Source organism: Onychomys torridus, chromosome 1 (assembly GCF_903995425.1).
Source record: "Onychomys torridus chromosome 1, mOncTor1.1, whole genome shotgun sequence".
NCBI lineage: Eukaryota > Metazoa > Chordata > Mammalia > Rodentia > Cricetidae > Onychomys > Onychomys torridus.
Window position 1 is genome coordinate 44,977,553 of NC_050443.1, and position 26,410 is coordinate 45,003,962.

Genomic DNA, 26,410 nt, shown 5'->3' on the forward strand with positions numbered 1-26,410 from the left:
CTCAGGAGAAGGAACAGCATCTGTACTAGGATGTACTAACGGTGCAATATCACTCAGAGGGAGGTGATGGCTTGTGGTGTTCAGAAGGAGAGGGAAACATTGCATGTTTTACATGGGGGAGCTGTGTGGCAGTTCTGAAGATAAAGAGAAGACTAACCAGGCCAAAAGGTGGGATTCTGGAGGTCAAGGCTACCCTCAGAAGCACTGCTTTGCCTTGCTCTGGGTAGCAGAAGTCCATGGGTCATAAACAGTGGGGGTTTGTTGTTGTTGTTTGTTTGTTTGTTTGTTTGTTTGTTTGTAAAGCAAGGTGACTCTTCACTTCCAGCATCTACCTTGTGTTTGAGGGGTTTCTCAGACAGCTGGTGCTGTGCACAGGCAGGAATTCCTGTGCAACACACTGGGTGTGTTCTTGTCACAAATGTCGTGGTTAGATTGTGTGGTGACTTTTGGCTGTGGCATATTCCTAAGCAGTTAGGAGTGGTAGAGCACTCAGAGGTTTTCCAGGGGACAAAGTGGAGCTTTTCTCTGGCTTCTAATGGGTCTTGGCTGAGTGTTTCTGAATTCGTTCTCTGTCATCTGTTTTTACATACACTGCGGATTTACCCCCACACTCTCCATGGGCTTTTTCCAACTCGTTGGATTTTGTGCTAAGAGTTGTGCACACGTTTCACCCTTAACTTCAAGATATGCACTGGCCTTTCTCAGCTCTGAAAATGATATAGCATTTAGGGGCCAGGTTCTGTAAAGGTGCAGGGTTTTGTTTGTAACTTGTGAGGGGACAGCTTGTGAAGGGTGGCCTTAATAATTACGATGAAGCCTCGTAAATTGTAGTGAAATTCTAATCCTGTGGAGCCTGGTACATCCCTCCCACCCTCCAGGAATTATCCACTGTGAAACTGGCGCCTTAAAGTCTTCCAGAATGAAGTCCAGGTATGTTGCAGTCAGCTGGAGCTGTGGGGTGGTTCAGTTTATACCTCCAAAACACAAGGTATTTTTTTTCCCCTTCTGAGCCTACAAAAAGGCCTGATGGATTTTTTTGTGTCCCATTTTCTGTGATATACTGACAGAGGATCTGTACCAGTTGCAATAGCCAAGGCCCCTCCCAAGCACTCGTACTATCAGCGGTATGAAAACCAATCATTTAAGTGAATGTGCTCATCATCCTTCCTTACAGTGTCCCTGAAGAAAAGCATATTCCTTCTTAGAAAGAAAAGTGGTGATGAAATGGATATTTTTAAATGTCAATTATGCCAGAATGAATCTCTGCTCAGAGAGCCGCAAAGAGAAGCAGAAGTCTGGCTTTACATCTTTTCCTGCTGCAAATGGAGCCATTTTATAATCTCAGAATACTAATGCCCATGGTGTGCCTGATGTCTTGTAGTAGAATAACCTTATAAATGTGCTTCTGCTGGCCGTAAAAGTTTTTTCCCCTGGAATAGTCAATTTGTAATCCTCATTATTTTGAATATGCGTATTTACAGAATGCATGGGGACTAAGATCATGACCTCAGTGGTTATCCTGAAGGATCACTGAGAAGTGGGTAAACTGTACGTAAATCACGGAGGGCTCAGCAGAGATGAGGTGTTGTTGAAATCATGAAGATGGCTGTTGCTGCCCCAGCATAGACATGTGTCAATGCTGTGTGAAACCTTACCAACCATGTTTGAAAATAACAACAACCCGAAACACAGAGCCAGAACACACAAAGAGAAGAAGATGGCATTAGTCCTGGGCTGTGCGTTTCTGATGGGATGCTGCCATGATTGAGGCTATGGCACTTGTGTGGAGAGAGACAGAGACACAGGAGACACACAAAATGACTCTATGGTAAGACTTCATATGTGTAGAAACCTGGGACAGGTTAGAGCTATGTTATGGTCCCAGAGGAACCTGGTATTTTTCCTTTTGCTATGGTGAGATACCTGTCTTAGCTACTTCTCTGTCCATATGATAAAATACCATGACCAAGGCAACTTGTAAGAGAGAGCATTTCATTTGGATGGCAGTTTCAGAGGGTTAGAGTTTATGGTGACTGGGTGAGGAAGGAACAGCTGAGAGCTCACCCTTGAACACAGGCACGAGGCAGAGAGAGGTAATTAGGAATGAAGTGAGCTTTTGAAAGTTCAAGGCCCAGTGACACACCTCCTCCAACAAAGTCTTACTTCCTAATCTTCCCCAAACAGTTCCATCAACTATGGATCGAGTATTCAAACATAGGAGTCTGCGAGGACCATTCTCATCCACCACAATACCTAAGATAAAAGCAACTTAAAGGAGGGAGAATTTATTTGACCTCATGTTTTCAGAGGTTTCTGTCCATTGTGGTGGGGAGGTGGGGGAGGGCATGGTAGATTTGGAGAGGTGAGGGAAGACAAGCAAGTAGGAGCAGAGAAAGTACCAGAAGCATTAGTTTAACCTCCAGAGACCTATCCTTACTAACATTCTAGTCTTTCAGTTAGACCCCAAGCTCCTAAAGTGTCTACTACTTTAAGGAATAGTGACTCTAGCTATAAGCCGAACATTCAACGCATGAACTAGTGGGAGATGTTTCATATTTAAACCATGACATGCAGGACAACTGATGGGTTATGTAGCAAAAGATAAGGTGAGATTGCACATTATAGCTTACATGAGCATATGTCCATGGAGTAGAAGACCTGTGTATGAAGAACAAAAGGTGAAAGTACATGGAAGACTTTGTCTTCTCTCTCTCAAAATAACAATTAATTACATGTAAGTAAACATTTTAAAGAGAACCAAGAAAGGTAACAGTTGAAAAACGGGCCAATAGCATGAAAAAAGCCTAAACGGCTTATAGACTAATAAACACTTCCTGTCTTCAATTGGGGGATTGCCAAGTTAGATAATGAGATACCATTTCACACGCATATTTTGGCAGATTAGGATAAAACGAGGGATGAGCAAGCTTGGAGGTGTTCATGCCTTACTTATCAAGGGCAGATTGGTTAAAGACCCTTCAGACAGCAACTGCACAGTATACAAAAAGAACAATTGTGGAATGCTGTGGTCCAACCATTCCACGCTTAGGTGCATTTGTTTTTTTATTGGCCATGAATTAGAGTTCTCCAGAAAACCAGAAGATCGGTCTCAGAATCTGTCAGTGTATTAATCTATCATTGGTGTCTTAGGATTTACTATTGGTGGGTTTATTATTTTACAGTTACTAGCTCATATGTAACAAGGTCCTGGGATCTGCCTGTACAAACTGGAGATCTAGCAGAGCCCATTGGCAGGCACACAGTCCTAAGAGCTAGAACACTGAGGGCAGCTTCCTGCCCAGGCCCAACAGCCTCATAGCCAGAGTCCAGAGGACAGGACACAGGTGGCCCTGGCTAAGAAGTCAGGCAGAGGGCAGATTCTGTCACCTCTTTATTCTAGTCAGGCCCTCCCTGGATTGTTGGAGGTCCCCTAACCCTGGGAGGTACATCTGCTTTACCCAGCCCACCAGTTCAAATGGACATCTTCCCAAAATACCCTAAGAGAAGGGGTCAGGATGCACTATGGTTAGCCAGGTGTGGCCCAGTCAAGCTGGCATACAGACATAACCATAGGTCACAATGAACACTTTTTAAAAATAAATTAAAACAAAATAGAAGAGACCAAGGTTCATTCTACATGACAGAATGTCTTTGTTAGTGTTATGGGTCTAGTGTTTGGGAGGCAGAGAAAAAGAACAGTGGTTAAGCCTGACTGGTGTGGGTCCCTGGGTCTTTGACTCATCGTTCTCTACACTTTGTTCTGTTTATCTCATAATGCTGATGGAAGAAGAGGTTGTAGTAGGACTGGGGAGATGGCTCAGGTGCTAAAATGCTTGCCTTGCAAGCTTGGGGACAGGAGTTTGACTCCCAGCACCCACTTACAAAAAGCTAGGTGTGGCGGCACATGCTTAAATTAACAGCCACACTGGGGAGTTGGAGACAGGTGGGTCCCTGGGGTTTGCAGCTAGCCCAGTGAGCACCAGCCCTGTGAGAAACTTGGTATCAAATAACAAGGTAGGGGCTGCCAGATGACCTGTCTCAGAAGGAGAAAAGCGAACTCCTCAAGTTGTCTTTTGACCTCCACCCTCTCACTGTGGCTCCTGTGTGTCTATACATCCATACAAATAAACATGAATAAATGTAATCAAATAATTAAAAAAAAAACAATCAAAAAATGCAGGCAGATGGCACCTAAGGAATGATACCCGATGTTGACTTCACGTGCGCACATACCTGCTCACACATAAACACATACACAGGACTATGTGTGCATGTGTGTGCACCCCCCACACACACATACAAAAGAGAGGTTGTGGTAAGCACCCATATGTGGCACTCCTCCCCACTCTGTACTCATGTGTCTGTTTGTGCCACCTTGCTTCCACTTTCTAGTGGCCCCACTAACTGGCTGAATCCCTGGCCTCACCTTTTCTCAGATGGTCCTGCATTTGTCTCTTCTCAGGAGCCAGGCTGGGCTAACTGACCTGGCCCTGTGTTTTCAGTGGCTACATTTCGGGGTCCCTTGGGCCATGCATAGCTTATCCATCTCTCATGTGCTTCTGAACCTCTTCCCGAACAACTCACCTTTGGGTGTTGGCTGGAAGTCTACTCCCCCAGCCCTGCCTGCTGATGGTCCACTCCTGATGTTGGTGTGGACTCCCATCACCACTGATCCATGTCCATAGCCCAGTGCTTCATGGGTAATGGATGCTCTGGAAATAGGGGATCATTATTTAATTCTAGTTTCTTAGATGTCCAGAAATGTCCAGAAATGCATTTTCTTACTCTGCTAAGTGGGAACCCAGGGATCCCAAAGCAACTGATGGGAGCACTCTGATACTGAGTGTCCCCTGGAGTAGGCTTAAAGGAGACACCTGCTTGTTTGTTCTCAGATTCAGAACGTGTTTTCAAATATTTAGAAACTTCTACTCTGACACTGACTTTTTTTTTTTTTAAGTTGCATTAAGAGAGAGAAAAATCACCCACACCCCCTTCAAGAAGATGAAAAGTGTGTTAAGGAAACAGCACAGGGAACTGCAAGTAGGTTAAGCCCAACATAATTAGTGTGATTAAATTGAAGGGAGTCCGCCTTTTCTGTATGTAATTTTTTATTAAGGCTATTCAGATCAGGTTAATTATGTCCAATTCTAATTAATGATAGCAGTATGCAAGCAGGCTTTCCCCAGCTGTATTCTGTGGAGTCCCCTGTGATGGTCCTGAATATAGTCTACATGTCCCCCAGCTGGACAGTCCCCAAGAGCCCTGTTAAATAAAGGTCTTGGGAAGTTCTGCAGGAAAGAAACCCATCTAATTTGATCAAACTTACCTCTCCAAGCTTGTTCCTACCATGTGTGCTCTCAGTTACTTGTGAAATTGTTTGACTATACCACACCTTTGCTTGAACCAGTAGATAATGACCAGTAGGCACCCATGTGAAGAGACTCCCCATTTGTGTGTGGGAATGCCAGCAGCTGAGTTTTGGAATGAGCTGGAGTCGTAGAGGGTAGGTGGGATTCTTGGTCTGCCAGTCAAGGCTCAGCCAACAGGTGAAGCAGAGATGGTTTTTAAGAGACTGTAAGGAAGTGGTGGTGTAGCCTGTATAGGCAGGCCTGAAATCCACAGGGAAGGCTTTGAGGAAGGGTTGCTGAAGCTTCGTGCATGGGCAAAGCTGCACTCTACAGGAAGACCGTCTTCCAAAAGAATGCCTCTGCTCTGTGTAATGGTCCTTCCATGAACTGGGAGTGGTGCTACTTGGGAGAGATTAAGAGGTGTGACCTTGGAGTAGGTGTGGCCTTGTTGGAGGAAGAGTGTCACTGGGGGTGGGCTTTGAGGTTTCAAAAGCCTAAGGTAGACCAGGCAAGCCCCAAAACTCTTTCTTCCTGCTCTCTGAGGATGCTGATATAGAACTCTCAGCTCCTCCGGCACCATGCCTTCCTGCATGCTGTCAGACTTCCCACCATGCTGACAATGGACTAACCCTCTGAATTTGTAAGCAAGCCTCCAGTGAAATGCTTTCTTTTATAATAGTCATGTTGAACACAGTGTCTCTTCACAGCAATAGAACGGTAACTAAGGAAGAAGTTGATACAAGGAAGTGGTTATTGCTATGACAGGCCTTTTGGATTAAGAAAGGAGTTGACACTTTAAGTGGAGCTTAATAGGCCATACTAATAGGAGCATGGAAAACCATGGTGATGAGAGCAATGTAGATTATGATGGCCAAAGAGGGGGTAGTATTAGTAAGTGGCCTTGATATCATTCTTGTGATATTTTAGCAAAGAATGTGGCTGCTTTTTGCTCTGTCTTAAAAATCTTCCTGAGGCTAAGTTGAAGAGTTTTTGATTAATGGCTTTGCTAGAGATTTCAAAACAGTCTTGTATTGACTATGTGGTATGGTTATTAGTAATCACTCTCTGGCAGATCTATAATAAAGAGGAGCAAGCTAAGCAATGAAAAATATAAAAAGTACAGTTTAGAGGAGAAAAAGAGCCCCAGGAAGTGTAATGAGCTAAGTCCTGTGCTCAAGGAGATAAAATGTTTAAAGAAAAGCCTGATGCTGAATGGAATGAAGGGAGTGGTGACCTCAGGGCAAGATCCCGCCCAGCTAAGCTTCCAACTTCTGAAAAGCAATTAAAGAAAATCTTCAGCAGTGAACGAGAGCACCATGATATATGATGTCCAGCTTTAAAAGCCTCATAGCCTTTAACAATTTCAATGCCATTCCAAGCCCAAAGTCTCTTTTGAGACTTTCCTAGTTTTGTGTCTGTAGCTGTGATAAAACACTGACAGAAATCAACTCAGGGAGGAAAGGGTTAATTTCATCTTATATGTAACAATCCCATGATTGAGGGAAGCCAAGGCAGAAACTCAGTGCCCACAGGGGAATCTGATGGAGGCAGTTCTTCAGTTGAGGTTCTCTCTTCCCAAGTATGTCAAATTGATAATCAAGAGTACCCTTGTTGTTTGACCTTGTTTTGGGCCTGCCAGCTCACAAAAAAATGATGTGGAGGATTTTATTAATTATGACAGCTTAGCCTTTAGCTTAGGCTTGTCCCCAACTAGCTCTTACAACTCAAATTAACCTGCTTTTATTAATCTACATTTTGCCATATGGCTTGGTTACCTTTCCTCTGTACTGTATGTCTGACTTGCTCACTGGTGTCTCTGAGAGCCTTGATTCCTTCTCTTCCTCCTCTCTCTCCCTGGAAATCCCACCTAACCTCTCCTGCCTACCTATTGGTCATTCAGCTTCTAATTAAACCAATCAGAAGGTACTTTGACAAAGATATATCTTCACAATGTATGAAAAGATTATCCAACAATATACCTTTCACAGGGACTGAAGATAATCTCTTCACCCTGAGACCCTATTTAAAAAAAGGACAACAAAAACAAGCTACATACTTTCAATTCATTAATAGCATAAAGATTACCACTCCAAAGAGGAATGAGCATAGCAAAGAAAGTTCACTTTATAACAAGACCAAGACCTACAAGGGCAACATCAAATCCTACAACTTCATGTCTGGCATCTGGGGCTTGTGATGGACTCATCTGGGATCCATACATACCTTGCCTTCCCCCAACCCTACTGCCTACATTACAAGAAACTTCTCTTGGAACAGATTCACTATACACTTGAAAGTTTCCTCTGATGACATCTATGGTCCTGACATCTTCAACTTTTTGGGGTCTCCACTGCAATTTAGGTATCCCCTTTCCAGCTTCATGCGCTTTCAGGGCTTTCTCACAGAGAACCTGACACGTTACATATTGCCCGGGTTCGATGGCTTTCTGGAAAATTTGTTCAAGCCTCCATCTCTTACGTCTCTCAGACCTATCAAACCAGAACCACATAAATAACAGCATGTAGTTCTGCTTCCAGTTCGTAATGTAGTCTGACCTCTTGGGCCACAGTTGCAGAAGCCTATATATTTCATTGAGACTGACCCTGGGGATACATTTGCCTACATTCTTGCATTTGAGCAGGGAACTCCTACAGTGGTAGTCTTAGTTTAGACTCTTTTAAATTGGTTTTCATTTCACCAGTAGAACCTTTTAATGGGTAAAGTCTTTCCCTCAGGATACCTTTTCCTTTGTTCCAGTGCAGAGCAGGAGGTGTTTATATTTTAATGATGCTAATTGATAAGTTAATGCTGCTTACAACCCGCCTCGACCGGGACTATAAATTTTCCTTTGCAAACTGTACACTTATATCCCCATTCCACTTGCTCTCCTTCATTGTAAACCCAGATAAATCCAATGGGCAGTGCCCATGCCACAGGCTAAATGCTATTCTGTCTTAAAAATTTCTCTACCAAAGTTGTTCATTACTTTTTAATTCAGCCCCAAGGTGTCAGGACAGTGGCAGGATGAAGTGAGATTCTTTTCCAGAATATAATGTGAATACCCTCTATTCCCCACTCCTGATAGTGTCCTCATTGCCCTCTCAAGCCTTCTGAGCTAGACCCCCCTCTGTCTACATTCCCCTTGGAGTTCTCGTCTTTGGACTCCCATTAGAATGGCTCATTTAACTCCATTTAGAGCGCTCTGGAGATTTTCTAGTCCAGAGTTTCAAACCCTTCCACATTCCTCCTGCAAACCAGTTCCGAAGGCCTAAGAACTGCATGGTCAGGTTGATCATAGCAACTGTTCCACTCTTTTTTAGAAAACTCCAGTTTTCTGTATTTGTTATCTTTTTCATTGTTTTGGCAAAAGTAACTGGAGAAAGTAAGCAGGGGTTTATTTTGACATGAAGTTTGAGGGCACGACGACCTCTGTGGTAGGGAAAGTATGGTGGTAGGTGGCTCCATGGTAGCAGGAATGTGCATCTGGGACTCCTCACATGTTGGCACATTAAGAAGCAGAGTGGACAGGCTATAATATCTCAGTGACTACCCCCAGTGGCCCACTTGCTGCAGTGAGGATCCTGCACTTAAATGGTTCCATAGCTTTTCAGACAGGCCTCCAGCTGGGGTCCAAGTGTTTAAACACTTGAGTCCATGGGGAACATTTCCCATTCAAACCACAGCAGCCGCCACACCCAAAGGTTCCTAGAATCCTATCACCATGTGGTACTTTTGCTAATTTTTGAGTTTTAAAATAATGGATGTACTATTTTAGGACAACTTCTTTCAAACTTTGTTGTACTTATGAGTCATCCACTGGTATTGAGTGTGACTGTAATTTACTGATGACTGAAGGTCTAAGTTTACATGGTATAGATATACAAGAGTTTATGTGTTCTTCATTTGATGGACACAGGACCTTTTCCATTTTATGGACATTATTTCTCATAGGCATAACCCTGTATGTTGGGTGCGCATGCTTGCATTTCTAGGGAGTATCTCTCTAGGGGTCAGCAGGAAAGGCTGTGGGATCTGGATGGATTTGTGTTTCAGTGAAAAGGACTAATCCATTTACTGAGGCAGTTGTTCCAAATTCCACGTTCAGCTAAGTGTAAGAGTCGAGTTTCTTCACATCTTGCTACTAATTGCTGTTGTCAGTTTTAATTTTATATCTGGCGGGTGTGTAGTGAGATCCTGTAGCTTAAATTTGCATTTCTCAGAATACTAATGGAGTTAAATATCCTTTTAGAATTTTCTTTATTGTTTCTGGAAATCTCACTCGAAGTTGCTGTGTGGGAACCTTGCTCCTTTTTCTGATGGCTTTTCTCTTTTAGCACTTTGTTGGAGTTCATATATCCAACATGTTTAGCCTATGTTACATATACATGTATATAATGTGTGTGTGTGTGTGTGTGTGTGTGTGTGTGTGTGTGTGTGTGTGTGTGTTGGAGACATTTTCTTACATGCTTTCTATCTTGGTCTCAAAAGTAGTTTTTGGTGAAGAGAAAGCCAAGTTATCAGCCTCATAATTTAAGTCAGTGTGATAAATGTCCTGTTCAGAACATCTATACCCACTCCAAAACCTTGAAAGCACTCTGTAGCTAACTAATTCACTGCTAACTAATGGTAGCAGGCTTTCTTGGACCACTAGTCCCTAAACCATGACACAGAGACCATGACATTAATTTATGAATGCTCAGCCTTAGCTTAGGCTTGTTTCTAGCTAGCTATTTTAACTTAAATTTACCCAATTTCTATTAATCTATGTGCTGCTCTGAGACTTGTTTACCTCATCTACATACTGTCCATCCTGCTTTCCTGCTTCCTCCAGTCTTTCTGTCTGTCTGTCTGGCCCCCAGCTAGCTGGCCCCTGCTGCTCCCTGGCATCTCTCATCTCTCTCTCTCTGTCTTTCTCCCCTTCTCTTTTCTCTCTGCCTGTCAGCCCCACCTATACCTCCTCTGCCTAGCTATTGACAGTTCAGCTTTTTATTAGACCAGTCAGGAGTCTTAAGCAGGCACAGCAGCACAACTTTACATAGTTAAACAAATATTCCACAACATAAACAAATGAAACACATCTTTACTTAGTTAAACAAATATTCTATTCTACTGCAACTACTTTAATACATATGGGTGTTTTCCGTGCACATATGTTCATATGGAGGACAGAAGAGAGTACCAGATCCCCTGGGACTACAGTTATAATCAGCTGTGAACCACCATATGAATTCTGGGAATCAAACTCAGATCCTCTGGGAGAGCAGCCATTGCGCCTAATTACTGAGCCACCTCTTCAGCCCTGTCGTTCAATTTTTGGAGCTTTGCTGTTTTAGCTTTCACTTGAGTTGCTTTTCTGAATGTCTGAATGGATGCCAAGTAGATGGTGAAGCAGATGCCAACATTTGCTTTCCTTTTCATGGCCGTCTGGTGGATCCAGCATTAGTAATCACTTCATAACTCTCTGCAGAGGGTCTGATTCCACTTCTGATGTCTGGGGCCTGGCAGTTTTCAGACTTCATTCTCACTTTCTTTCTGACCCACAACTGACCAGCCTAAGAAGGCTGAACGCCAACCACAACCACCACTTCAATCCACGTAAGCTCTGCTATTGCACAAAACTAGGCCTAGTTCCCTAACCATCAACCCCCGAGCCCTGCTTTCTCCCATGCCACTGGACCAGGCTTCATGGCTGCTTTGTTCTCTTCTTGTATTGTGTGCGATCCCCAGTCTCATGTCTGAACTACTTTTGGGTAGGAGGCTGATCCCGCTTCCCTTGGCTTGATCTCAACACTGGTGTCACGTTTTCACGAATGAAATCACTGTGAGCATTCAACCCCACTGGCCTATTTGTCGATGTATAAACACTGCAGCATCTTAATTACCTCATTTTTACAAAATGTGCTTGCTGCCCTGTTTAGTCCTCCAGTTGTGCTCCTTAAGAGTGTCTTACTATGTTTACCCTTTGTATTTCTACATAAAGTTAGATCCGTTCTCTCAATTTCCTCATAAATACTTGGTTCTAAATGTGAACCCTTACAGGTGTTTTGATGAGATCCTTTGAGGTACAGATCCATCTAGAAGTTGACAAATATAATGGGAAGTTGTCCAATGAATGGATTTTTAATCTACCTTCATTGTGGTCTACATTTTTTTTTTTTTTGGTGGGGAGAATAATTTTGTATGTAGAACATCTTTTTTTAAAAATCCTGACATTGTTGTAAATGTATTTTAAAATTATTATAATAGGTTTTATAACTATAAATAGATAAGTTTTCATATATTTCCTTTATATCCAGAAACCTTACTAAACTTGGCTAATAATTTTGACAGTTATTTGTAGGTTATTTTAAACTTTTATAGCTGCGAAGTCATGTTGTCCATGACCAATACGAGCTCCCCCTCTGGCACCTGCTGAAAGTCCCATTTTGGTGATTTCTGTCTTAGGGAGATTTCTGTCATTTCCTTCCAAAAGCTGTGATTGTGTTTCCCGCTTTCTTTTAAATGTTTTGAAGTACTCTGTTCAATTCAGAACATTACCTTCTGTTTCTGGTTTCAGTTTGCTTCAGGTTTTTATCGAGAGGGAGTGGAAAGTTTTCTGAAATTCTCTTTTTGTTTCCCTGCTAGCTCACTGATGAGGTGAATTAAAGCACTCAGGGTTTGTTTGTTTGTTTGTTTGTTTGTTTGTTTTTCTTTCTTTTTTATTGTAATTTTTTATTTTATAATTTAATTTAATTTTACATATCAGCCACAGATTCCCCTGTCCTCCCCCACCCCTGCCTTCCCCCAGCCCACCCCACCCCCATTACCACCTCCTCCAGGGCAAAGACTCCCCTGGGGATTCAGCTCAACCTGGTAGATTCAGTCCAGGCAGGTCCAGTCCCCTCCTTCCAGGCTGAGCAAAGTGTCCCTGTGTAAGCCCAAGGTTCCAAACAGCCAGCTCATGCCCTAAGGGCAGGTCCGGGTCCCACTGCCTGGATGCCTCCCAAACAGTTCAAGCTAATCAACTGTCTCACTTATCCAGAGGGCCTGATCCAGTTGGGGGATCCTCAGCTATTGGTTCATAGTTCATGTGTTTCTACTAGTTTGGCTATTTGTCCCTAACCTTGAATTCCTGGGTCAAATCCAACCAGGTCTAATATGATGTAAGTTTTATATGTAACTCCTTTTAATTTGCTGTGTTTTGTTAATATTTTTATTTGTAATTTTGTTCAAAAGTGATTTGTTATGTTTTATTTATTTATTTGTTTTGTTTTGTTTTGTTTTTACTGCAGTGTTAAGGACTGTGTTTGGGATATGGGTAATGCTCCATAGAGTTTGGGTAACATTGATGGCTTTTGTTTGATTTATTGGCCAGACTATCTTAATTTACTTTCCATTGCTGGGATAAACACCATAATCAAAGGCAACTTGGGGAGGAAAGAGTTTATTCTGCTTACACTTCCATGGAATAGTTCTTCACTGATGGAAGTCAGGTCAGGAACTGAAGCAAAGGCCTTGGGAGGGGTGCTGCCTACTGACCATTCCATGATTACTCAGCTGCTTTCTTATACAGCCCAGCAATGGCACCACCCACAGTGAGCTGGGCCCTCTCACATCAATTACTAATCAACAAAATGCCCCATTGGCCATGCCCACAGGTCCATCTGATGGTGGCCGTTCATCCTTTGAGGTTTCCTCTTCCCAAGTGACTCTAGTTTGTGTCAAGTTCACACTGATTGGAAGAATCACATGGGAAGCCTGTGAACTCTGAAGCTGAGAAGAGAATTTTAATGACAAATACAGGTTCTTTTGGAAATACGGGGCCATTTGGAGTTTTTCTTCTCATACCAGTTTTGATGTCTGTATGCTGCTATAGCCTCTTTTCTGTTGTTAAAGCTTGATGGAAAAATCAATTGTGGGAGGCGGAGGGAGGGACTCATCTCCACTTAAAATTCCAGATGGCAGTCCATAACTGTGGGGATGTCAGGGCAGGGACTTTGAGGAGCTGGTCACACCACACCCAGAGTCAGAAGAAGTGGGTGTGTATCCACTTGCTTGTGCTCAGCTCTATTCTCCACTCTTTCACAGTCCAGGACCTTCTCTCTAGGGAATAGTGCCACTCACTATGGGCAAGGTCTTTGCATAAGTTAATCAACCCCCCTCCTACCATATACATGTGGTGGTTTGAATGTAAACAACACCCCCATAGGCTCAGGGAATGACACTATTCATGTGGCCTTGCTGGAGGAAGTGTGTCACTGGGGGTGGGCCTTGAGATTTCGGAAGCTCAAGCCAGGCCTTGTGGTTCACAGTCTCTTCCTGCTGCCTGTGGATCCAGATGTGCAACTCTTAGCTCTTTCTCCAGCACTATGCTGCGTGCCACCATGCTTCCTGCCATCACAAGAATGGACTAAACCTCCGAACTGCAAGCCAGCCTCAGTTAAATGTTTTCCTTTATAAGAATTGCTGTGGTCATAATGTCTCTTCCCAGTGATAGAAACTCTAAGACACACGCCCATGGACCAATCCAGTGTAGACAACTGCTCAGGGAGACTGTTTACCCAGGTGGTTCTATGTTAGGTCAAGTTGACAGCACCTACCATCACGTGTTTTCAATATCTTCATCTTATAAAATGCCGCACTTACTGGTATTAAATTGCTCAAAATGTTTACTGCTGTCTTAGGAGGGCTGGCCACATTTTTGTGCTGGTGTCACATTTGTGGGTGCTCACTTCTCTTCTTCCCACACCCCCATTTCATCATTTTGGGGGGATTTATTAATTTCATTCCCCCTGAAGAATCAATATATGGCTGCAGAGTCTCCCCCACCTTTTTTTTTTTGCTTTTGTGCTATATGTTTGTAGTCTAGGGTGGTCTTGAATTTTTTTGTAATATTCTCCACCCCTAACCTGAGTTTTTTCTATTTTAGATTTGTTATCCACTTCAATTTCTTTCTTTTTTTAAAAAATATTTCTTCCCTCTCTTCAGTTTTTTTCTGGGATTAAATATGTTGTTACTTTAAAACCACATGAGAGAAAAGACATAGTTATGTACTTTGCTACTCTTTTTCGAATATATGAATTTAAAGGGGTAAATGTCTTACCAAACTGGCTTTAGCATTGTTATTAAAATTGTGGTAAAACACAAATGTACAAATTATTGTCTGAATATCCTGAAGTGTGTGGTTAGGTAGTATTGTTGCATTTCAAAACCAATCTCTAAAACATCTTCATCTTACCTATTTCCCCATACACTGCCCTTTGGCAAGACCTCAGTACAATAATAGGTGCACAAAGTGACCCATCTAGTTTCCACATTCAAGTGGAATCATAAAGTTCGGTCTACTTGTTTTCAGCTTTTAAAATAAATAATGGCTCTCATGTCAGGGTTCCCTCCCTTTTAAAGTCTGTATAGTATTCCATTGTGTGACTAAACCATATTTGATTTCTCTGTTTTTCCATGGATGGACGCTAGCTGGCTTCCTTCTGTGGCTGCTATGAACAAGGCGTCCAAGAACGTGAGAGTGAAGCACAGTTTTTGACACATTGTATTTTTATTATTAACTAACTAAAATGTGTTTAATTGTCGCAGTTCATCATTTTATCTGAGGGTCATTTTAAGGGAACTAATTCACAAATGTTTTGCATTTTCCCCGAGTTGTATTTTGTTGTTTATTTCCAGCTCAATTATGCCGTAGTCAGAAATGCCAATTCAGTGTCAATGTTTTGAAACTTGTTTATTACCTTTAGACTGTCTCTATGTAATTAATTTTGATGTAGAATTCTGTGTGTACTGGAGTGGAGGTCCTCAGTTCAGGAGCATGTATGGTAATGAGTGAATGTTGCTAACTGTAGTGTTTATATAGTTGCTTTGATTATTAGCCAGCCAGTTGCACAACATTACTAAGACAGCTCACTCCACCTCTGACTTCAGGGTTGACTCTGTGGCCCTGCCAGTTCTTCCCCTATAAGGAGTGAGATCCAGTACCTGGACACACACCTGCTTAGAACTCAGCATTGGTGGGCTGCCCTTTTCAATACAGATCCCTTCACTTTTCCTTTGGGGCAGCTTCCTTTTCTGACACTACTTGGTCTAGTGATCAACACAGTGATAATGAATGGATAGGCTTTGGCATAGTTTCAGGTGTGTGGTGGTGCAGACTAACAGAGACAGAGCGATCCAGACACTCCCTTAACTACCATAGTCATTCTTTCGTTGCTTGCCTCTGGCAGCTGGTGAACCCAGGTTCACACCTAATTGTTAACTGAAGCCTGCACTTCTGTTGTATTTTCTTAGATTTTCACCCATGATCGTATTAAGCTCAGTAATTATGCCTCTGGAGGCCCTTTCAGACAGCTATGTAACCTTACTTGGTTTTGGTGACCTTGATAGGTTTGAAGAGCACAGGTCAAGAATGACACACAATATGTGATGTTTTTCTTCTGGTTAGACAGACAATCACTCTGGGAAGTGCCATTTTGGTCCTATTAAATCAGGAGTGTGTAATTTATACTGCTGACAGTGATCTTGATCATGTGGGAATGAGGCACTGTCTCCATGAGAAGATAGTATCCACACACTATTTGTAATTCTGAATGGGAATATTTGTCTAGTCTTCCAAATTATTATTTATCAGCTCATTTGTTTACATTCCTGTAACTCAGAATGTTCATTTTATACTTTGGGTTATAAACCAAGCCTACATGGCTGAGCATTTCAAATCTAAAAATCTGAAGTATGAAATACTTTAGAATTGGAGCGTAAGGGGATAAGGATGGAAGGTCAAGTTGACCAAGGGTGGGGTTAATGTTAAGTGTCAGTTTGACATGTATTAGAATAACCTGGAAGATGGGCCTCTAGATACATCTATGGGGGAAGATCTTGACTGTATTAATTGAGAGAGGAAGACACACCTACTTCTGGCAGCACCATTCCCTAGGTAGGGGGTCCTGGAGAAAGGGAACTGAGTGCCTGCATTCACTGCTCTCTTCTTCTGAAGGGCATAATGTGACCAGCTACTTCAGGCTCCTGCTGCCTAACTTCTCCGCCATGATGTACTGTACCTTGATATGAGAGGTAAACTCAGCCTTTTTTTTCTCTTAAGTTGCTCTTGTCAGAACATCTTATCATACCAACAAAAATGAAACCGAGACCCTTAACATGAGTATTGCATAAATTACCTGCAGGCTATGTGTATAATCTGTGAAATAATTGGATGTCTTATTTTAGAACTGATTTACATTCTCAAGATTCTTATTATATATGTGCAGATCGTCCAAAACCCTAAACAAGCCTGAAATTGAAATTACCCATGCTCTTAAGTATTTCAAGTAGGGGGATACCCAAGCACCACTGTTTGTCCTGTTCCTATGGCTCCAGCATCTATCCTTCCCTGAGACACCCAGGCTCAGGCTCGCTTCTGTGTTCCCGGGAGCTTGGTTCTCGGTTCTCACTGCTCTATTAGCCATAGGTTGCACTTCTCCCCCGAGGTCCCTGAGACCGTCAGAAGCTCTACTTAGTGCTGTTGTCAGGTTTGCTGCTTTCTCCCTTCTTCAACCCCATGGCTTGAAGATATCTGAGTTCCCAGAGAGCTTGAACAGTAGGAAGGTACCACTGAATGGTGAGTTACTGAGGCGTGTTTCCCTGCAGGTCTCCACCTCAGCCCCTGGGGTCCTCGTCGCCATGGTAGCTTTCTGGTGCTGGGATGATTATCAGATGCAGGTTAGTGCATCATAGCTGGGTGTAGCATCTCTTGGGAATGATGTTTCCTTCTTTTCCTACCAGGTCATGGTGGTGGTACCCAATGGTATTTCAGGACTTGCACTTGACAGCCATCCATCAAATACCCTACAGAATTCAGTGTAAGTTGAATAGAGAACGAGCCCTTCCATGCATGCCTTCACCTTGCTTGAGCCATGGGGTTGTTTGTATCAGAGGCTTCTTTTGTTAATGTAAAGAAAAAAATAATGATCTCAGAAGATCACAACTATCGTGAAAGCCTTTTAAAAGATTGACACATAATAATTGTGCATACTTTCAGCGTGCTATTGAATGTACATATATGGTGTAAGGATCCCATGAAGATACTCAGCATGTCCAGCACTTCAGACACTCACCATTTCTTTGTGGTGAGAACATTCAGAAATCCTCCATTTTAACCATCTTAGAATGTACAGTGTGTTATTGTTAACTACAATCACTGTATTAGGTAATCAAATATGATAACTTGTTTCTCCTTTTGGCTACATCTTGGCACTCACTGACCAGTCTCTCCCAGCTATCATTTTCTTCGCTACCTTCTAGTAACCACTGCTCTAGTCTGTTTCCATCAGAAAACCTTGGTAGATCATAGATGAGTCAGATCATACAGCGTTTATCTTTTCTTGCCTGGCTTATTTCACTTAACATACTGTTTCCCCAGACTCATTCACATTGTCACAAATAACACAACTTCATCTGAGTAATTTCCATACGCTAATGGTATTCCATTTTTTTTACCTGTTCTCCCACTGATTGGACATTTAGAATGATTTGTACATGAGCTTTTCTGAATACTTTAACAATGAAAGATAACATGTGAGGTGAGGTAAAAGATAACATGTGTGGGGGGACACAGAGGAAAGAGATTCCTGGCATACTGTTGGTAGGGGTGCTCCTTACCATACACGCTGTGGAGAACAGTATGGAGGTTTCTCAACAGACTGAAAGATGGAGCTGCCATATAATCCAGCCATCCTACTAAGCAGCCTAAGGAAACAAGATCTGTGTGCAGACCCGGAAGCTTCTGGAGAAAGGTTCTTGGGGAGAACCACTTCAAATGGCCCTTTAGCTGCAGGCATCTTATGACAGGCAATTAATGGTGCAGATTTCTAGTTAGTCTTTAAATGATTTGAACCTTTCTGCCCAGGCATGCAGAGGACCCACAGCAGAGATTGTGTTGTCTTATTTGTATATGTGGTGGGGAAGCTCCCTGTGCTGGACCCCCACCTCATCTTCTTCTGATTTTCACATTTCCAGGCAGTCCACAGCACTTGGGAGAAAGAACTCTTACATATCTTGCTAAAATCCCCCCTCCCTTGCCGCCACTTTGTAGAAACCCAGGAGAACCTATTTCCATGGAACTCATCTTAAATTCTAATTAATTTTCCTATCTCAAACCATCCCTTTAACACATGCATCTCAGAGTTAGGATTTATCTGACATCCACTGCTAGCTGGATGCAGCTCTGAAAATGAAGTAAAACATTCAAGCTTTGGTTCCTTAGTGGAATGGCCATGCCTCCAGGCCCAGTGCCCACTGTATGGGGCAGGGCAGGTAACAGTCTACCACTATAGAAAGTTCCCAAATCTTCTACACAAGGCTGGAACACACTAGCCTGCAGATTTTTTAAAAGCTTCTTTCCAAGGCAACATCATTCCTTCTATGCTTATGTGAGTGTGTGGAGTAGGCATCAGCATTCAGGTTCCAGTGAGGCTCCATTTAGGAGCCACTTTTGATGGGCCTGCAAATGGCTACCCATCCATTGATGTTTACCTGACCATCAGTGTTGTCAAGGGAAGTCGGGAAGAGAAGTGAGAGCCACAGGGGCTGGCCCAGGCTGTGCTCTGGAGTCCTGGAGTCTGGGCTGATGCTCATGCAAAGCAGCTTTCATGTTTTCATGACCAAAGACACTTTTTATTTTAAATTGTTTATTTGATACCTGTGTGTGGGTGTGGGTGTGTACTCATGTGTTTGGGCACGCCCATGCCATGGGACACCTGTAGAGGTCAGAGGACAACTTGTGGGTAGAGTTGATTATCTCCTCCTGCCATGTGAGTTCTTGGGATTGAACTCAGGACTTCAGGTTGGGTAGCAAACGTGTCTGCCCGCTGCTGACCCTACTCACCTGCCTGCTGTAATCTTGTATAGCTTCATCAGTAGAAATAAAAGGCAAAGGTGTGGTGATTAATATGTCTCTGCTTCTTCCCAAGAAAGCCAGTCAAAATGACTATGCATCCAGACTCTAAAGATGGTGGCGATGACGGCCCTGCTGAGCTTCTGAAGGAGGAGGGCAGGTCGGGGCTGCTTGAGTGTCTCTCTCTCTCTGTGTGTGTGTGTGTGTGTGTGTGTGTGTGTGTGTGTGTGTGTGTAAGGGAGGCCGCAGATGGATGCTTCTGTGTCTGCTCAGGGCACCTGTGCCCACGGGAGGAAGAGACTCCAAGCTGCGGGGACATTCAGCTCAGAGCAAGCCTGGAAGCCTCCCTGAATGGAGCTGCAGCTCTGTTTCTTTCTTCCCGAAGCTCTCATTTTCCATGTTCCTCCTGCTGATTTAACCCTTTGTCTTGCTTATGCTTTCTTCTTGCTTTGGGATCTGTTATCCTGATCACCCCCCCCCCCTTCCTTGACTACTTCATTGACTTCAGTTTTAAGTCGCTGGCTTGAGTGTGCCCAGCTTTGTCTTACTTCTCAGGAGCTGTCACTCCATGGCTGTTCTTTGTTCTTTTCTTTGGGTCAGCCAACTTCGGCTTTGGAAGCTTTTCCTCCAGGCTGTGGGTGGTATCTTTCTCTTCAGTAGTTGCCTGGCCCCTAGCTGCTGCCTTTGTCCCACCTGGCTTCTTGCGCTCATTACCTTGCCTGCATTTTCTTCCTTTTGCAGGCGCATGTTCCCCCAGCCTGTACTTCCTGGGGGTCCATTCACATGTGCAGCTGACTGAAAGCCATTTGCACCCCTCTCTGCACATGAGCTAACCGTGGGGTCTGTCCCAGCCAGCCGAGCCATGGTCTCTGAGGGGAGTGTGGGTACTGATGAATTAGCACAGAGAGCTATTGGTGAAGATGTGTGCCTTTTAGCTCCCCAGAAATTCCCATTGCAACTCCCATTGCTGAGAGCTGGATGTGACAAGCTTTTCCTCTGGAGGCGTGGTGTGATTACCTGCACTGAAACCATTCTAGTGCTTTTTACTGCGCGGCTGCCTGGGAGGCTCTGATTGCATCCATCCGATTTTCGTTTCTCCGCTCCTTTGGCCCATTACAGAGTGGGAGGGATGGCATATCCCTACAAGGCCTGTATGGAGAATTAAGTTTCATGGGCCTATGGAGAAGAAGAATGAGCTGGTGTCCCAGGGGCCTGTGGTATACTCTTGCCAGAGGCATCTTTCCAGCAGGGACAGGCAGGTGGGGAAGGGTAGCTGTAGAAAGTGGAGTGTGGGCATAGGGGTATCTGACAGCAGAGCCTGGCTGTGGATGGCAGAACATAAGGGAAGCTTAAGGGCCAGAGCTTTGATGCTCAGAGGCCAGTGAAGCCCACCATCACTTTCTTGGCTTCTGTGCAAACAGCAGGGTTGAAGAGGCATGGGGGGTAGTCAGTAGGCATGGGAGGTGGTCAGTAGGCATGGGAGGTGGTCAGTAGGAATGGGAGGTGGCCAGTAGGCATGGGAGGTGGTCAGTAAGCATGGGAGGTGGCCAGTAGGCATGGGAGGTGGCCAGTAGGCATGGGAGGTGGCCAGTAGGCATGGGAGGTGGTCAGTAGGCATGGGAGGTGGCCAGTAGGCATGGGAGGTGGCCAGTAGGAATGGGAGGTGGTCAGTAAGCATGGGAGGTGGCCAGTAGGCATGGGAGGTGGCCAGTAGGCATGGGAGGTGGTCAGTAGGCATGGGAGGTGGCCGGTAGGCATGGGAGGTGGCCAGTAGGCATGGGGAGGTGGTCAGTAGGCATGGGAGGTGGTCAGTAGGCATGGGAGGTGGTAGAGCCATGAGCAGAAGAACCTGATGCTGGAGAAACATCAGAGAACATGAGCTCTACTCCTCCATTAAGGGAGAGATCACAGCCTAGGCCACTGCACTTCCCTGATATTACCTTGTCACCTGCACTGCCCCTGAGCTGGAGAATAAAGGCCTGTAGGGAGATAACACTGGAGAGCAGCAGGGAGAGCACTGTGGAGACTGGCCTGGAGGTCTGGTCCTTTCTAACTCTTGGGGCTGATGGAACTCACCTTCCTCTGTGCGGTAGATTGGGGTTGCCCTTCGGTCCAGCTGTGGCCCTGCAGCTGCCTTGCTGGCAGTGAGGTGGAAGCTGGTTTCACAGGCCCTGTGTTCATTCTCCCTCCTCCTCGCTACCTTCTCCCTCCCTTTCTGGGGCTGCTCCTGCACTGCACCCCTCCAAGAAGAGTGGCCCTTTCGTATTTCCCTTTGGTTTGGTTCTTATCTCCCTTTATTTTCAATTAAGGCTATTATAGATAGGCAGAAGTCTATGCTTTCTTTCTCTGTCTGTCTGTCTCTGTCTGTCTCTCTGTCTGTCTCTCTCTGTCTCTCTCTCTGTGTCTCTGTGTCTCTGTGTGTCTCTCTCTCTCATGCGTATGGGTGCTTTCCCTGTATGTATGTCTATACACCACTTGAGTGCCTGCCTGGTGCCTGAGGAGGCTAGAAGAGAACATTGGATCCCTTGGAACTGGAGTTGCAGGCTATTGTTAACCACCCTGTGGGTGCTGGGAATTGAACCCAGGTCCTATGAAAGAACATCCAGTGCCGTTAACCACCACGCCACCTCTAAGCCCCTGTATTTTCTTTTAACCAAAGATTTATTTTTATTTAATTATGTGTATGTGGTGTGTGTGTGTGTGTGTGTGTGTGTGTGTGTGTGTGTGTGTCCATTATATTCTCTCTCCCCTCTCTGATAAAAACAAACAAATAAACAAATAACCTCAAACCCAAGGACTGATCATTGGGGTCCACCCTAATATGACCTTATCTACTCATAATCTTAACCCCACCTCTGAACACTGTTAGAGGAAGAGGTTTTCTTTCTCCACAACTCAGTGCCCATAGTCAATTGAATGGATTGTTTCTTCCCTGTGGAAGCTTTGTTGTGGGGATTAAATGCCAACACCTGAGACATTGGGGCACCAACATCTTGCCTTAGGCTTGGCTACATACACAGCTGTGGTGGGCTTTACAGGCAGGGGCAGCATCCCAGAGTCTGTGACGTTTGCCTCCTCTGGGAAAGCTACCCCACCAGTCCCATCAGGAGCTCGGCCTCATTTGTGTTAACTGCAATAGAGGCTTCCCTGAGCTGCTTTACTAGGTACCATGAAATGAATGCCTTCCTGCTAATGAACACTTAGATTGTTTCTTGATGGTTGCTCTCACAAACAGGATGCTTGTGGGCTAATGGTTCTCTGAGGAAATAGCAAGGAAGTGGAATGGTTTCCTCCACAGCTCCACAGATGCCGCCATGTTGCTTCTGGAGTGGACTGTGGCATTTGGTGCTGATACTGAAACTTTTCTCAATGAGAGGGAAGATCGAGATTCTTGAGTGTCCCAATTCTTTATGAGGTCAATAATACCAGTCTGTCTCTCTCATCAATTATCTTTCTATACTTTTTCTTATTGCCATTGGGCTAGTTGCTCCATCTACCTATCTGTCTATGTATCTGTCTGTCTGTCTTTCTTTCTCTTATCTGTCTATCTATCTATCTATCTATCTATCTATCTATCTATCTATCTATCTATCTAGTATTGATGCACATAGGGTATGTTGGTACCCATATGGCCACTGTTTTTTTCCAGGCCATGATTCGTGATTGTCTTTTTTGTTTTAGGTTTCTAATTTTTTTCCTTCCAATGCAGAGTTAAAATTTATTTGTTGCTGTGGTTATATAATTGTTTCAATTCTTACTTAGGAATCATAAATAAGAAAATGTAGGAAGGAAAATTTTCATTTTCTTTCATTAGTATCATCAAAATTATTTTTCTTGAAACCGCTATTAAAGTCCTGTTGGCATACTGACACTATACATAATGAGCTTGTGCAACTTGTTAACCTGGGGGATGAGTGAGAGCGTGTGTTGCCAGTCACTGCATTACTGTGTCTCTGCGATCTATGCCACTAACACCCACCTGCAAAAACTGCCCTCTCTGTCTTTATTTTTGAAATAGAAAGACTTGATAGAAGATCTCCCTTCCTGGCCAATGGTGTTTGGTACAAAGTTAACTTTGCCTTTTCAGCAGATCTCTAGAACATGCTTATTTGCATATCTGAAGCTTTGTTTCCTCTGACCAGCCCTCCCTGTCTACTCCTGCCTCACAGCCCTCAGCCCCTGCTCTGCTCTCTGCTGCCAGGAGTTTGCCTGTAGTAGATTCCTCATGCCAGGGACAGCATGAGATGCATGGTTGTATGCCTGGCTTATTGCACTTGACGAGACTCTCCAGGTTCACCCATTGCCGTAAATGGCAGGATCACCTTCTTTCTGAAGGCTGAGTAACACTGTCACATGTGTACACCGTATCCTGTTTACCCATCCACCTGCCAGAGGACATGGAGGCTGTCTGCAGAAGTGACATAGTGTGAATGATTCTGCAGGGAACAGTGTGGGCAGACATTTCTTTCACAGCCTGAATTCATCCCTTGGATGCATACCCAGGAATAGAGTTATTAGGGAAAATTATAGCTTCTCTTTTCTGAGGACTTTCCACACCGGGTTCCGTAGATGCCACGCTAGATTACATTTCCACCAGTAACTGCCCTGCCATGTTTCCTTTCCTGTTTGAATCAGCGGCCTGCCTCACAGATGTGAGGGAGGTTTCACTTGCTCTTGCCTGATGGGGTCACTCCTTTCCGTGATGACTGTGATATCTGTCACTCACAAAGGCCTTCCCTGTGCCAAGCACCCAGTATTCTAGAGACATCTGTTTTCCATGTTGGCCTCTCTACAGTTTATTTTTGTGAAAAGTTTGGGGGCAGATAGAGCTTTTCAAGTAAAAGGGTTACAAAGACTGTACCCCCCTTCCCAGTTGATTTGAAAACCCATCCTCCTCCTCCTCATCCTATACTAAATCCCCAGCATTTGCTGGGCTACTGTGGACAGTCTTCTTGGATACTTCTGTTCATTCCTATGCTAATAAAAGCTTCCTGTGTGATTTTACTTTTCTGTCTTTCATTGTTGTCCTATAATGTTTCTCCAGTCACTTCCTCTGCCATCAGGGCTTTATTATTCTTGCTGGGGATTCTGCAAGAGCTACATTGACTTTTTGAATTGATTTAAACCAAATTAAAATATTTACAGTATTCTTTCATCCCAGGAACATAGTGAATATTTTCAGACAGAATTTTTGTATGTCTCTATTGTTTCTTTCTAGATGCTTTATAACTTTGTTCCCATGAGATGCATTTCATTGTCACATCTTTCTAATTGCTGATGCAGAGGACAGCCATTGAATCTTCACATTGAGACACCTTGGCATCTGGTTGAACGTTTTTCTTGGCTGTACTGTTTCGTCTGCTCATTCTGGAAGACAGCCTTTTTATCTGACAAGTAGCTCTCCTGCCTCTTCCTCTCAAGATCACCATAGTGCAAGGCTTGTCCTGTGGTAGCAGCTGTAGCTAGGGTGACTTGTACAAAGCTGCTGAGGACAGTGGCAGCTGGTGCCCTGCTCTTTGCCCCCACCCCTCCCCTTACAGAAAGCCTTCTGTTGCTTCCCCATCAATCACGACATTCTGCTGCAGGGTACCTGTGTCCCACCCAGTCTGCAGCCACTCAGACTCAAGTAAACACACAGAGGCTTATATTAATTAAAACTACTTGGCCATTAGCTCAGGCTTACTACTGACTAGCTCTTGCACTTAAACTCAGCCCTTTTCTTTTAATCTATATGTTGCCATGTGTTCCATAGCTTTACCTGTGTGCCATTACATGCTGCTCCCTGGACGGTGGGCTGGCAACTTTTGACTCAGCCTTCCTCTCTCAGAATTCTCCTTCTCTGCTTATTCTGCCTATACTTCCTGCCTGGCTACTGGCCAATCAGCATTTTATTTATCAACCAATCAGAGCAACACATTCACAGAACACAGAGCAACATCACCCATCAGCAGGTTGATGTTAGTTTGCCTTTAGAGTTTCAGAAAGGTGCTTTTCAGTCTGTGTTTTAAAGATGATATGTCTGTTTGTCTATCTGTGTGTGAGTATGTGAACCTGTGTGCAGGTGCCCTCAGTGGCTAGAAGATGGGTCAGATGCTCTAACCTAGACTTAGAGGTAATAGTGGGCCCAGTTCTAAGTTTGGAAAGTTCTCTTAACTGCTGAGCCATCGCTACAGCCCCTTCATTTACTTTGAAATGCTTGCTTCTTTATTGGTTGATTGACTGACAGAGCCTCACTTTGTAGCATCAGCTGGTCCATAAAGTTTCTTTTTAATCAGGAACAGGTTAGGTCCATCAACCTAGGTCCTACGGAGCTACCATTGACCTGGTGTTTTGGTCTAAGACACTGACTGATGGTAGAAGAAGGCCAGCAGTGACAATGTGTCTAAGCAGATGATTATTTTCATTTTGTTTAACTTAAACATTTCCCATTCCCAGTAGGAGAGGAAGCAGGACAATGGGCACACACCGCCCTCACCAGATCTGCTCGGTGTGTGTTAATGTTTTATTTATTAACATCTGTTTCCTTTTTTATTTTCTTCTGAAATTCAAGTCATTACAGTCATTCATCATCATTTGTCCAGGAGGTAGAAGGCACGTAATAGGTTCAAACACTGAGAGGTATATGCAAAAACCATCGAGCATGGTCAGAGCAGCTTGAAGACAGAGGCAGCACTGGGCAGATGCAGGTCTGAGCAAGAGTTCTGCCATGAGGTGGGACTCACCCCCAAAGATTCATGGACCAGAAGCTTCCCCTCCAGCTGATGGTCCAAACAGGTGTCAGGACCTGTAAGCAGTTTGTCCAGGAAGAAGTGCTTCAGTTCTGGACTTGTAATGCACATCTCTGGGACTGACTGGGAGCTCCCACATGCTGGTCAAGCCTGATGGCCTGAGTTCCATCCTTGGAACCCATGTAGAAGTGGAAGGAACGAATCAACGCCACAAAGTTGACACCAGACCATCCCATATTTGCTTTGGCACCCTCGCCCCAACTCCTGCACTCACATACCTTGTGCATATAATAGTAGTAACTTTTAAATGATAAGGTTGAGAGTAATTGAGACAAGTACCACTGTCTGCCACTGGCCTCCACATGTGCACATGCGTGCACACACATACACACTCACACCACCAAGATGAAATCACATCAACTACTACTCCAGGTCATCTCCCAGAGGCTTCACCCCTAAAT

At 44.0% G+C, this 26,410-nt stretch overlaps 1 protein-coding gene across 6 annotated transcripts in view; it reads left to right on the forward strand.

Annotated features, from left to right (window-relative positions):
* Positions 1–26,410, forward strand: part of Apba2 (amyloid beta precursor protein binding family A member 2) — a 228,069-nt gene that overhangs the window by 112,605 nt on the left and 89,054 nt on the right. The window contains exons 4-6 of one of the 6 annotated variants that reach the window (XM_036184669.1): positions 16,327–16,403; positions 17,112–17,188; positions 19,302–19,381. The exons of 4 other annotated variants lie outside the window; for them this stretch is intronic. The gene's annotated coding sequence lies outside the window, so the exon portion shown is untranslated. The remainder of the gene's footprint in view (positions 1–16,326; positions 16,404–17,111; positions 17,189–19,301; positions 19,382–26,410) is intronic. One more of the 6 variants, XM_036184678.1, reaches the window with a different exon arrangement.